A 13303-nucleotide genomic window follows, 5' to 3' on the forward strand; every position below is an offset into this window, starting at 1 on the left:
ATATATATATACAATACTATCCCAATTAAATTATCAAAAATTGTTTTACTGAATTAGACGAAAATAGTCATTTGTAAAAAAAAAAAAAAAAAAAAAAAAAAGGAAAGAATATCAAATGACCCAATAAAAAAGTAAAGAAAGGAGATTTAGTGGTACCAGATCTTAAATTGTATTATAAGGTACTTATTATAAAAATAACTATCTGGTACTGGATAAGAAAGGAAGATAAATGGAAGAGATCAGACATATAATTTAAAGTAGCAAATAAATATAATAATGCTGCATTTGATAAGTGTAAAGGCTTAAGACTTTGGAATAAGAATTCATCATTTGGTAAAAATTGTTGGGAAAACTAGAAAGCAGTATGGCAGAAACTATTCATAGACCAATATCTTAAACCATTTACCAAGAAAAGATCAAAACAGATATATGATCTAGATATAAAGAGGGAACATATTTGTTATCATACTTATGGATAGATGAACCATTTATGAATAAACAAGAGATAGAGAGCAAAGTTAGGTGCAAAATGGATAACTTTGATTACATTAAATTTTTAAAATGTTTGTAAAGAAGAACAAAAAAATACAACAAATGTAGCCAATATCAGGAGAAAAGTAGAAAATTGGAGAAAATATTCATAGACAGTTTCTCAAATGAAGATCTCATTATCTCAAATAGATGAAGAACTTTATCAAATCTGTAAGAATACAATTCACTGCCCAATTGATAGGTCAAAGGATATGAACAGACAGTTTTCCAATGAAGAAATCAAAACAATTTGTAATCATATGAAAATAAGCTCTAAATCGTTATTAACTAGATTGGCTAAAATGATTGAAATGGGACAGCAACAAATATTGAAGGGGATGTGGAAAAATTGGTAGAGCAATTCATTGTTGGTGGAATTGCGACCTTATCCAACTGTTTTGAAGAGCAATCTGTAATTATGCCCAAAGAGTTATTAAACTACCTATACCCTTTGAACCAACAATACCACTACTTGATTTATTTCCAAAGATGGTTAGGGAAAAACAAAAAGAACATAAATGTTCTAACATATTTGTGGAAGCTCTATTTGTGGGGTCAAAGAAATGGAAATTTCAGGATGCCCATCAACTGAGGAGTGACTAAACAAGTCGTGGTATATGATTGCAGTGAAATACTACTTCTCTGCAAGAAATGATGACCTCAGTGACCTTAAAAAACTTGGATAGATTGCACAAAATAATGAAGAGCAAAACTAGCAGAACCAAGAGAACATTATTTACAGTAATAGCAATATTGTTTTAAGAATGCCTAAGCAAATAAATGCCCAAATTAACTATAAAGGATATATGAAAAAAAGACACTATCTGCATCCAGAGAAAGAACTGGTAATTAGTAGTAAGTACAGAATAATTATATGTACACACAATAGACATACATGTATGTATACATATGTATGTGTTGAATGGAAGCTATTTCTATGGTAGGGGAGGGGAGAAAACGAAGGGGAAAAGAAATAAAAAATAAATTTACTTCGTAACTTTATTATATATTTAAAAGTTTTACATAAGACATTTATTGTTGCATGTGCAATCATCTTTTTTATTATACTTTTATGGAATTACTTGTTTTATTCCACAAATTAAAAATAAAATAATTGTTAAAAATGAATGAACAATAACAAATGATTAAATATGAATAAACTGCTAATGTTTAAATATGGGAGATTATCTAACTGTCTCTTCTGTAGTTCATAAACCGAGTCCAATTAGAGAAGGCCTGGGAATGTTTCTGTTATGTTTTACAGATTGGAAGAAAGGAATGAAAAGAGAGAAGAAAAGCAAAAGGAAAGTTAGGAATAATTGGAAAATTATCTTGCATGATCAAGGTGTACAAATAGAAATCTATACAGACAAGGAAGAGAGAGTCAGAGAGAATGGCTGACGCTTTAAACTCACTCTCATCTAAGCTAGACAAAAAAGAAGGAAGAATACATATACATGTGATTATTGAAATACATTTCACTCAACAGAGAAAGAAGATAAATGCAGAAGCAAATTTAGAGCAAAAAAAAATTAAAGCAGAAATTAGTTCTAAGCAAAACAAACTCTAAGGATATGCAAAATTATTTATAGCTCTTTTTTGAGGGGGCAAAGAATAGCAATACGAGGAAATCCTCAAAAATTAGCGAATGGATGAACAAATAATGGTATACACATGTGATGGGATACTATTGTTCTGAACTTTCATCTGTGTAATGACCAACTTTGATGCTACATGACTATTTGTGAAACATGCTACCCACTTGCTGAAAGAAAAGTAAAGGAATCAGAATGCAAAATCAAATTGATTTTGGCTGTTATCAATGTGGAAATTTGTTTGGATTAATTATATTTATTTTAATGTTTTATTTTCTTCTGTTCTCAACTGGTGAGTTAAGAGTGTTACTTAGGAGAGTGGGAAGATGAATCTTGGCAGATTAAAGCAAAATATTTCAGTTGAAATAAAGTGATCAATTATTTCTTAATCACTAAGTCTAATTGTCTTGCCTCAATCGTTATTATTCTTGATCTTTCTGTAGAATTTGACACTGTACACCAGAGATATCAAATATATACTTTTTCCTTCATGCCAAAACACTCCACAGTATAGCCAGAGGCAGACAGAAATGTAATTGGTAAATATTTAACAAAATATATAAAAATAAACATAAAATAGACACTATTAATATGTATTTTCCTAAATCAATATGCTACCATAAGGATCCTTATTTATGGTTTAGTGGCCCTGGTTTCTATTTAGGTTGGAACCACTACTGTAGTTCCCTCTTTTCTTCATGATACTCTTTTCTCTCTAGGTTTATGTGATATTTTTCTCTCCGGATGCTACTACTTATATGACCACTACATTTCAGTTTCCTTTGCTGTATAATCATCTCAGTTATACCAATTGTGCATGGGTGTCCACAAAGATTCTGTCCTGAACCCTATTTTCTTCTTCTATACTACTGCATTTGGTCTCATAGATTCAAATTTCATCTTTATGTAGATTATTTTCGGCTCATGTTCAGCCCCAAAATCTCTCCCAACCATTAGTCTCAAATTTCCGATTGCCTAGTGGATATTTTGGTCTAGACGCTTAAAAATATCTTAAATTCAAAAGTCATGATTTTTTTCTAACTACCCTGTTACTGTGAAAGTAACCACTATCCTCTCTGTCACCTGGGTACATAATGTAGCTGTTGTCTTCCATTCCTTGGTCCCTCTCTACTTAACCCCCAATTCCACTGCTTAATGAAACTTCTAACTTCTATTTTTTGTGACATCTGTCATATTTGTTTCCTTGTCTCCTCTGACATTGCCACAGTCCTGTTACCAGCCCTCATCACCTTGTGTCTAGACTATCGCAGTGGCCTGTTGGTTGATCTACCTGCCTAAGGTCTCTCCCTGCTCCATTCCAAACTACAATCAACTGCCAAACCAGTATTCCTAAGGTGCAATTCTGACCATGTCATTCCTCCTACTCAATAAACTCCAGAAGTCCTCCATTGCCTCTAGGAACAAATATAAAATACTTGGACTTTTAAAGTCTTTTTTTTCCCTCTTTATCTATCTATTTATTTATTTTAGTATTTTATTTTTCTCCAGTTACAAGTGAAAAACAACTTTTAACATTTTTTTAAAACTTTGAGCTCCAAATTCTCTCCCTTCCTCCCCATTCCACCTCCCATTAAGAAAGCAAGCAATGTGATATAAGTTGTACACATGTAGTCATACAAAACATTTCCATAATAGTCATGTTGTAAAAGAAAACACAGACAAAAAACCTCAAGAAAATAAAGAAAATTAAAAAATGTTTCAATTTGTATTCAGATACCATCAGTACTTCGTGGATGGATAACCTTTTTCATCAAATGTCTTTCAGCACTTTCTTGGATCGTTGTATAGTTGAGAATAGTTAAGTCATTAACAGCTGATCATCATGCAATACTGCTGTTATTTGTGAACAGTACATTTCACTTTGCATCTGCTCATATAAGTCTTTTTAAAAATTTAATTATATTTATTTATTTTTAGTTCTCAACATTCACTTTCATAAGTTTTTGAGTTCCAAATTTTCTCCCCATCTCTCTTCTCTTCTCACCCCAAGACAGCCTGCTTTCTGACTACCATTTCCCTCAATCTGTCCTCTCTTCTGTCATACCCCTTCTTTATCTTATCCCCTTCCTCTCTGCTTTCTTCTAGGGCAAGATACATTTCTGTACCCCATTGCCTGTATGTTTTATTTTCCAGTTGCATACAAAAACAATTGTTAACATTCTTTTTTAAAACTTTGAGTTTCAACTACTCTCCCTTCCTCCCTCCCCAATCATCCCCACTGCGAAGCAGTTCAGTATAGGTTGTACATGTGTAGTTATACAAAACACTTCTATACCAGTCATATTGTGAAAGACTAACTATATTTCCCTCCATCCTATCCTTTTCCTTATTTATTCTATTCTCCTTTTTGACCCTATCCCTCCTCAAAAGTGTTTACTTTTAATTACCCCCTCCTCCCATTTACCCTCCCTTCTACATACCCCCACTCCCACTCCACTTATCCCCTTCCCTCTTACTTTCTTGTAGTATAAGATAGATTTTCATACCAAATTGAGTGTGTATGTTTTTCCCTCCTTAAGCCAAATGCAGTGAGAGTAAGGTTCACTCTCTTCCTCTCCACTGAAAAAGCTTTTACTTTCCTCATTTATGTGACATAGTTTGCCTCATTCCATTTCTCCCTTTCTCCTCCCAATATATTCCTCTCACCCTTTAATTTTATTTTTTTAGATATCAATCCTCCCTCTTCAACTCACCCTGTGCCCTCTGTATACATGTATATAATCCCTCCAACTACCCAAATACTGAGAAAAGTTTCAAGAATTACAAATATGATAGTTCCATGTAGGAATGGAAACAGTTCAACTTTAGTAACTCCCTTATGATTTCTCTTTCCTGTTTATCATTCATGATTCTTTTGATTATTGTGTTTGAAAGTCAAATTTTCTATTCAGCTCTTGTCTTTTCAGTAAGAATGCTTGAAAATCCTCTATTTCATTGGATGACCATTTTTTCACTTGATGTATTAAACTCAGTTTTTCTGGGTAGGTGATTCTTGGTTTTAATCCTACCTTCTTTGACCTGTGGAATATCATATTCCAAGCCTTTCGATCCCTTAATATAGAAGCTGCTAGATCTTGTGTTATCCTAATTGTATTTCCACAATACTCAAATTGTTTTTTGCTGGCTGCTTGCAATATTTTCTCCTTGATCTGGGAACTCTGGAATTTGGCCACAATATTCCTAGGACTTTTCCTTTTGGTATCTCTATCAGTAGGTGATTGGTAGATTCTTTCAATATCTATTTCACCTTCTGGTTCTAGAATATCAGGGCTATTTTCCTTGATAATTTCTTGAAAGATGATGTCTAGGCTCTTTTTTTTTGATCATGGCTTTCAGGTAGTCCCATAATTTTTAAATTGTTTCTCCTGGATCTATTTTCTAGGTCAGTTGCTTGATGTGAGTTTTTTACATATTCTGAAACGTAGGTAAAGTGAATTATTTCAATTTTTTTAGAAATTGATACTTTTGAATATTCCAGGGAGTTTTTATTTTGTGATTTCTTTCAGAAAGTGATTGGTACGTTCTTTCCATTTCTACTTTACTCACTGGCTCTAGGATGTCAGGGAAGCTGTTACCGCATATAATGTTCTCCTAGTTCTGCTTTTTCACTCTACATCAGTTCATGTAAGTCTTTCCAGGTTTTTCTGAAGTCCAACTGTTCATCATTTCTTATAGCACAATAGTATTCTATTGTATTCATACACCACAACTTGGTCAGCTATTTCTCCAGTTGATGGACATTCTCTCAATTATCAGTTCTTGACCACCACAAAAAGAGCTACTATGTATTTTTGTACAAGTTGAACCTTTTCTCATTTTTATGACCTCTTTCAGATACAGCCCAAAGAGGATCAAAGGACATCTTTCACTTTCTTTCTTCTTTTTCTTTGGTTGAAGTTTTCTTCCACAAAATGACTAATATGGAAATATGTCTTACATAATTGCACATGTATAATGAATATTAGATTGCTTACTCTCTCAAGCAGGGAGGAGAGGAGGAATGGAATGATAGAATTTGAAACTCAGAACTTAAATCAAATATTAAAAACTATTTCTGCATATAATTGGGGAAAAATAAAATATTATTTTAAAAAGTTGCACCCTCTGCTCAGGTGGAACAAACTTTAAGTTTTTCATACTGCTATTTTCAGAGCTAGTTCTAGTGAGCTGTAAATTTTCATTTGCTCCAAGGTGGTATGATCTAAGCAAAGCAATGGTCACTACTCTCCTGACTTGTGATCTTTTCTATGAACAAGCAAAAGTACTCTTCTCCCTGGAACTGTGACCAAGATCCCTGTTCCTTTGAGGCCATAAGCACTAGTGCATTAGTATACATCTTCATGCTGGAATTGCAACCCAGAACTCTGCATGGGCAATATAACAGTGTTCTGTATCCAATGTGAACACAGTTTCCCCTGTAATCTCCTTCTGACCAGTTGTTTGACACCCTTTTAGTCTGTGGACTGAGAGATCCTGAAATTACTGTTACTGCTGGTGTAGGTGCCTCTAAGGCATGCTGCAGGCTTCCCAGGACATGGCCTGTGCTGCACTGCTCTCTAGAGCTATCTCTCCAGTGAGATAGATCTTTCCTTCAGATTTTAAGTTGCCTTAGGCTGAAAAATTGTTTCACTTCAAACTTTTGTTGCTTCCACTGCTCCAGAATTTGATTTGAGACATTATCTTAAAGTTGTTAGGAGGAAAAGTAAGTAGATTTCAGGTGAGTTCCTGCCTTTACTCCACTATCTTAGCTCCCTGTTTTGTGTTCTTTATGAGAACATTAAATAAAACTCTGGGTTGAAATTGGTGAGGACAACTTCTGCAACAATCCCCAAAGGGTGTCTATTCTTGGACTGATTAGTCATAGTGAAGGACAATAAATCTACACAGCCTTTAAGAGCATTTCCTACAGGTAATCAATTGAACTGCAATGGTAGGAAATTGTGAGAAGAAAGTGATTGCCTATGGAAATATTAATGACTAAATGGATATGAGGGAAAGGCAATTTAATTTCATTGATACTATGATTCTCTTTAGCAAGTCCTGGTAATTTTTTAGTAGGATGAGTTTTTATTTTTCTTCTAAGATTTGTTATAAATGGGAAGTCTATACCCTTTTCAAAACTCTAAAGTTTTAAAAATAATTTATTGTTGTGATACAGATATCAGATTTATCAATATCATCAGTACTTAGACATAGAGTTTAGAGCTAGAAGAATGAGAGAATATAACATGGTAGATAAAGCATTGAACATGGTGTCAGTGAAACCTAGGTTCAAAGCTCACTTCAGATAATGTGTTAGCAAGGCAAATCGCTTAATCTCTCTGTAAACCTCAGTTTCCTGTTGTATAAAATACTGGAAAAAACAATACTTATAATGCTTAACCAATTAGATAGTTTAGTGCTTTGCAAATTTAAAATATCTCCTTGAGAAATGTTATTTTCCCTTATGCATTGAGAATGCTACTGTATGCAGTGTTAAATCTCTCTCTGTAATGTTGACATTTGCCTCTTTATGTGTCTTATTAAGGACCTTTGTCTCTATTTCTGTGACTTTAGCCTTGGAGTATGGAGATGCAACTGATAAAATATGACCAGTAAATGAGTAAATTGAACACCTTTCTCTGTAGCAGTAAAAATCACAAGAGCTTCAACTATATTTTTAGAAACCTGAGTACTAGAAATTTTATGTACAGAAAAGCTTTGGAAAGAGCACTATAACTTAGGTCAAGAAATCTAGATTCCAGAACCAGGTCTCCTGCTACTGGCTCAAGCAAGTGATAAAATCTCTTTTAACTCAAGTCCTTCACCTACCCAATGAAGTTAATAATACTTGTGCTAACTACTAAAAAACTTCTTGGTTTTATTTGGGGGAAAGTGTATTTTGTCATTAAGTACACTATGGGTATAGAGGATTGGTGATGTATTTGACATCAGGAAGAATTGAGATGTGTTCTATTTCAGACACATGTTAATTCACAACCTCTTTGAAACTGTTTCCTCAAAATAACAACTTCCTGAGAGATTAAAATGATATCATATGATCTATAAATTTTCAGGTGCTGTATAAAGTTCAAGTGCTATATAAAAACTATTATTATAGCAACAATATGGAGGAGTGGATAAATAGCTAGCCTTAAAACAGGAGGGTATATGTTCAAGTACTGGTTTTCATAGATTATAACGTGTATCAGCAAGTGTGCTCTAGACTACTCTCTGAGTTGTAGAGAAGGTACTAACTTGCATTGATAGAACGAGTTTACTCACCTGGTAGTTCTCATTACTAATAAAATCAATTATTATTTTGAACTCCCAAAGAAAACTCAATCTTGTTGACTCACAAGGATGCCCACACCATTCTAATTAACTTACTAGTAAAGGACCAAAGCTGGGAATGAGTGAGGCGTAGTATCATTCCTATTATTGTATAGTTTGTTAAAAAGCATACATTTTTCCCCCTAAGAAATCAGCGTTAATAAATGTGAAAATCTTAGCAAGCATGCTACCTAATTCTACCATGGGAATTTTTACCAAAGTATGGAAAAAATATTTTAAATAATTTTTCTGAGTAGCCTCATAAAAAGTAAATAAAGCAACAGAAAAGACAATAAAATTCCATTCATGGAAAACTAGTAAAGGTTTCATCATAGGCTTATCCTGCTACAAATATTTTTATAAAAATTTAGGACACCCAGCCAAGGATAATAATAATAAGAGCATAATTCTAGAGTACTTTATAGTTATGAAGTGCTACACATACATTGATTTATTGGATCTGCAAAATTATTCTGTGTGGTGGTAAGTAGTACCATCATAAGTTTTCTTATTTTGAAGGTGTAGAAACAAAAATCATGAAATCAAAATAACTTACTAACAATAACATAGCTAATGGAATATAACTGAGCCAGGACAGAAACTGATTTTCAGGTTTCTCCCTATTCCATCACACTGCCTCAAATTCACTTTAAGAATTAATCTGAACACATTATACAGCAGTTTATTAATGTATATTTGATTCCTCCTTTCTCTACCTTTTTGGAATAGTATATAGGCATTAATCCATCCAAATTATACAAAAGGATAGCAAGCTGAAGGGGAAGTTTTGGAAGGAGAGGGGAAGAACCCCTTGGAATCCAGAGGTTAGGTTGTACAGAGTGAGCAGGCAATAAGCAAAGTGCTCAGGGCTTTTATATTTAGTAGAAAGGGCAATGAATATGTAATAGGGATTGATTCTTTCCCTGTGGAATTTCTTCTGGCCAGGAGACCAGCCAGGCTGAGATACCAGCTTCCAGGACCTCTATAGCAATAGATGGTTAAAATCAACAAGACTGAAAAAAAAACATAGATAGTAACATTATAATTTTAAGAGACTGTTTTCTGTGAGTTAGATAAACCTACCAATTAAAGAAAAATAAAAATATTAAAACGAACAAATTGATGGAGAAATTAAATCTGAAAGTCTCACGACATCTTTTAGAGGGGAACTTCAAAGAACGTATGTATTTCTCAGCATTACATGGCACATTTACCCTAACAGCAACTATCAGATCCTGTGCTAGACAATTGAGAAATTATAATTAATTCTAACAAAAAAAAAAAAACCCAAACCATAAATATAAATATCATCTGTTTGAGTGGGTCTAATGTTAGTAGTCTGTTATTTCAGGTGAGAGGTTGGAATCCAATGAAGCACTTAATAACAGTTAATAACCTAATAACAATTAATAAAAAAGCAGATTTATTAACCCATATATCCCAAGAATATGCAAAAAGGATACAGAAGCATTTATCTTCTATATTTCCAGCTCTCCTCATTTCTGTTTAGAAATAAGTCTGGGGGGCCGAGCCAAGATGGCGGAGTAGAAAGACGCACATACACATAGCTCTGAACCCACAACCCACAGAACAAATACAAAGAAGTAACTCATGGCGAATTCTGCACCCAGAGGCCACAGAACATTGGAGCAAGGGAGATTTCTGTTCCGGAGAGAACTGCAAACCTCTTACAAAAGGTCCTTTGCGCTGCGGACTGGGCGCCGGGACTGGGAGCTGAGTACAGCCCTGCCGCGGCCGTGGCACCAAGAGGAAAAGATCCGAGCGGGCTTCAGGGACGGGATCTCCAGTGGCCACGCGGGTCTCTCCACCCACAGAGGGACCTGCAAACCTCTCGCAAAAGGTCTGTCATGCTGCAGACACGGAGCCCAGCCCAGACCTGCTGCGGCCGCGGCACTGAGAGGAACAGATCCGAGCAGGCTTCAGGGACGGGATCTCCAGCGGCCGCACAAGTCCCTCCACCCACAGGTGACGGGGGTCTGTAAGAGAGTCTCTTTGGCAGGTCAAGGGGGGAGTGGGGTGCCCCCATGGCTCGGCCCCCCCCGGGAGGCAGAAGCTGAGGGGCGGCGGCAGACTGGGGCTCCCCAAGCAGGCAGGAGCCTGGATCCATTGTTGAAGGTCTGTGCATAAACTCCCTGAGGGAACTGAGCCTGAGAGGCGGCCCTGCCCCAACCTCAGCACCTGGACTTAATCTCACACTGAATAGCAGCCCTGCCCCTGCCCAAAGCCCTGAGGCTGGAAGCAGCATTTGAATTTCAGACCCCAAACGCTGGCTGGGAGGATCAGGAGGCGAGGTGAGGAAAATATTCAGAGGACAAGTCACTGGCTGGGAAAATGCCCAGAAAAGGGAAAAGAAATAAGACTATAGAAGGTTACTTTCTTGGTGAACAGGCATTTCCTCCCTTCCTTGCTGATGAGGAAGAACAATGCTTACCATCAGGGAAAGACACAGAAGTCAAGGCTTCTGTGTCCCAGCCCACCCAATGGGCTCAGACCATGGAAGAGGTCAAAACGAATTTTGAAAATCAAGTTAGAGAGGTGGAGGAAAAGCTGGGAAGAGAAATGAGAGACATGAAGTCAAAGCATGAACAGCAGGTCAGCACCCTGCTAAAGGAGACCCAAAAAAATGTTGAAGAAAATAACGCCTTGAAAACTAGCCTAACTCAATTGGCAAAAGAGGTTCAAAAAGCCAATGAGGAGAAGAATGCTTTCAAAAGCAGAATTAGCCAAATGGAAAAGGAGATTCAAAATCTCACTGAAGAAAATAGTTCTTTCAAAATTAGAATGGCACAGATAGAGGCTAAGGACTTTATGAGAAAGCAAGAAATCACAGAACAAAGCCAGAAGAATGGAAAAATGGAAGATAATGTGAAATATCTCATTGGAAAAACAACTGACCTGGAAAATAGATCCAGGAGAGACAATTTAAAAATTATGGGACTACCTGAAAGCCATGATGAAAAGAAGAGCCTAGACATCATCTTTCATGAAATTATCAAGGAAAACTGCCCTGAGATTCTAGAACCAGAGGGCAAAATAAATATTCAAGGAATCCACAGAACACCGCCTGAAAGAGATCCAAAAAGAGAAACTCCTAGGAACATTGTGGCCAAATTCCAGAGTTCCCAGGTCAAGGAGAAAATATTGTAAGCAGCTAGAAAGAAACAATTCAAGTATTGTGGAAATACAATCAGGATAACACAAGATCTAGCAGCCTCTACATTAAGGGATCAAAGGGCATGGAATAGGATATTCCAGAAGTCAAAGGCACTAGGACTAAAACCAAGAATCACCTACCCAGCAAAACTGAGTATAATACTTCAGGGGAAAAATTGGTCTTTCAATGAAATAGAGGATTTTCAAGCATTCTTGATGAAAAAACCAGAGCTGAAAAGAAAATTTGACTTTCCAACACAAGAATGAAGAGAACCAGGAAAAGGTAAACAGCAAAGAGAAGTCATAAGGGACTTACTAAAGTTAAACTGTTTACATTCCTACATGGAAAGACAATATTTGTAACTCTTGAAACATTTCAGTATCTGGGTACTGGGTGGGATTACAGACACACACATGCACACACACACATACATAGAGACAGAGTGCACAGAGTGAACTGAAGAGGATAGGATCATATCTTTAAAAAAAATGAAATCAAGCAGTGAGAGAGAAAGATATTGGGAGGAGAAAGGGAGAAATTGAATGGGGCAAATTATCTCTCATAAAAGAGGCAAGCAAAAGACTCATTAGTGAAGGGATAAAGAGGGGAGGTGAGAGAAAAACATGAGGTCTACTCTCATCACATTCCACTAAAGGAAAGAATAAAATGCACACTCATTTTGGTATGAAAACTTATCTTACAATACAGGAAAGTGGGGGATAAGGGGATAAGCAGGGTGGGGGGGATGATAGAAGGGAGGGCATGGGGAGGAGAGTGCAATTTGAGGTCGACACTCATGGGGAGGGATAGGATCAAAAGAGAATAGAAGTAATGGGGGACAGGATAGGATGGAGGGAAATATAGTTAGTCTTATACAACACGACTATTACGGAAGTCATTTGCAAAACTACACAGATTTGGCCTATATTGAATTGCTTGCCTTCCAAAGGGAAGGGTTGGAGAGGGAGGGAGGTAAAGAAATTGGAACTCAAAGTGTTAGGATTAACTGTTGAGTAATGTGCTTGCCACTAGGAAACAAGAAATATAGGTAAAGGGGTATAGAAAGCTATCTGGCCCTACAGGACAAAAGAGAAGACGGAGACAAGGGCAGAGAGGGATGATAGAAGAGAGAGCAGATTGGTCATAGGGGCAATTAGAATGCTTGGTGTTTGTGGGGGGGAGGGGATAAAAGGGGAGAAAATTTGTAACCCAAAATTTTGTGAAAATGAATGTTAAAAGTTAAATAAATAAATTTAATTAAAAAAAAAAAAAAAAGAAAGGAGTCTGGCTAGCAGGGATGTGTGATGACTTCAATTCATCAAGTTGGAGGAGCTCTGACCTGACACAAGTTGAGTCTTTTATACCCCAAGTAACCAGTCAGTATAGTCAGAGGCCACCAGGAAGCAGAAACAAAGCAGTTACAACTTTGAGCTGTGCCTCTACTTTTGAGTCAATCAAAGTCTTGATTTTCTCATCTTTTGTTAACCCATATTTCTGGAGGTAAGAAGGAACCCTGGTGGATTTTGGGGAGAACAGGGAGTGAAGTGAATCAGGGGTAAGGACTGTCAGAAATAGTGATCTAGGTAAATGAGTTACCAATCATGATAGCTGGGTACCAGGGCAGAACTTCTAGAAATGAGTGGGTTCAGAATATCCAAGGCATGGTGAC

The sequence above is a fragment of the Notamacropus eugenii genome, chromosome 5 (assembly GCF_028372415.1).
Source record: "Notamacropus eugenii isolate mMacEug1 chromosome 5, mMacEug1.pri_v2, whole genome shotgun sequence".
NCBI lineage: Eukaryota > Metazoa > Chordata > Mammalia > Diprotodontia > Macropodidae > Notamacropus > Notamacropus eugenii.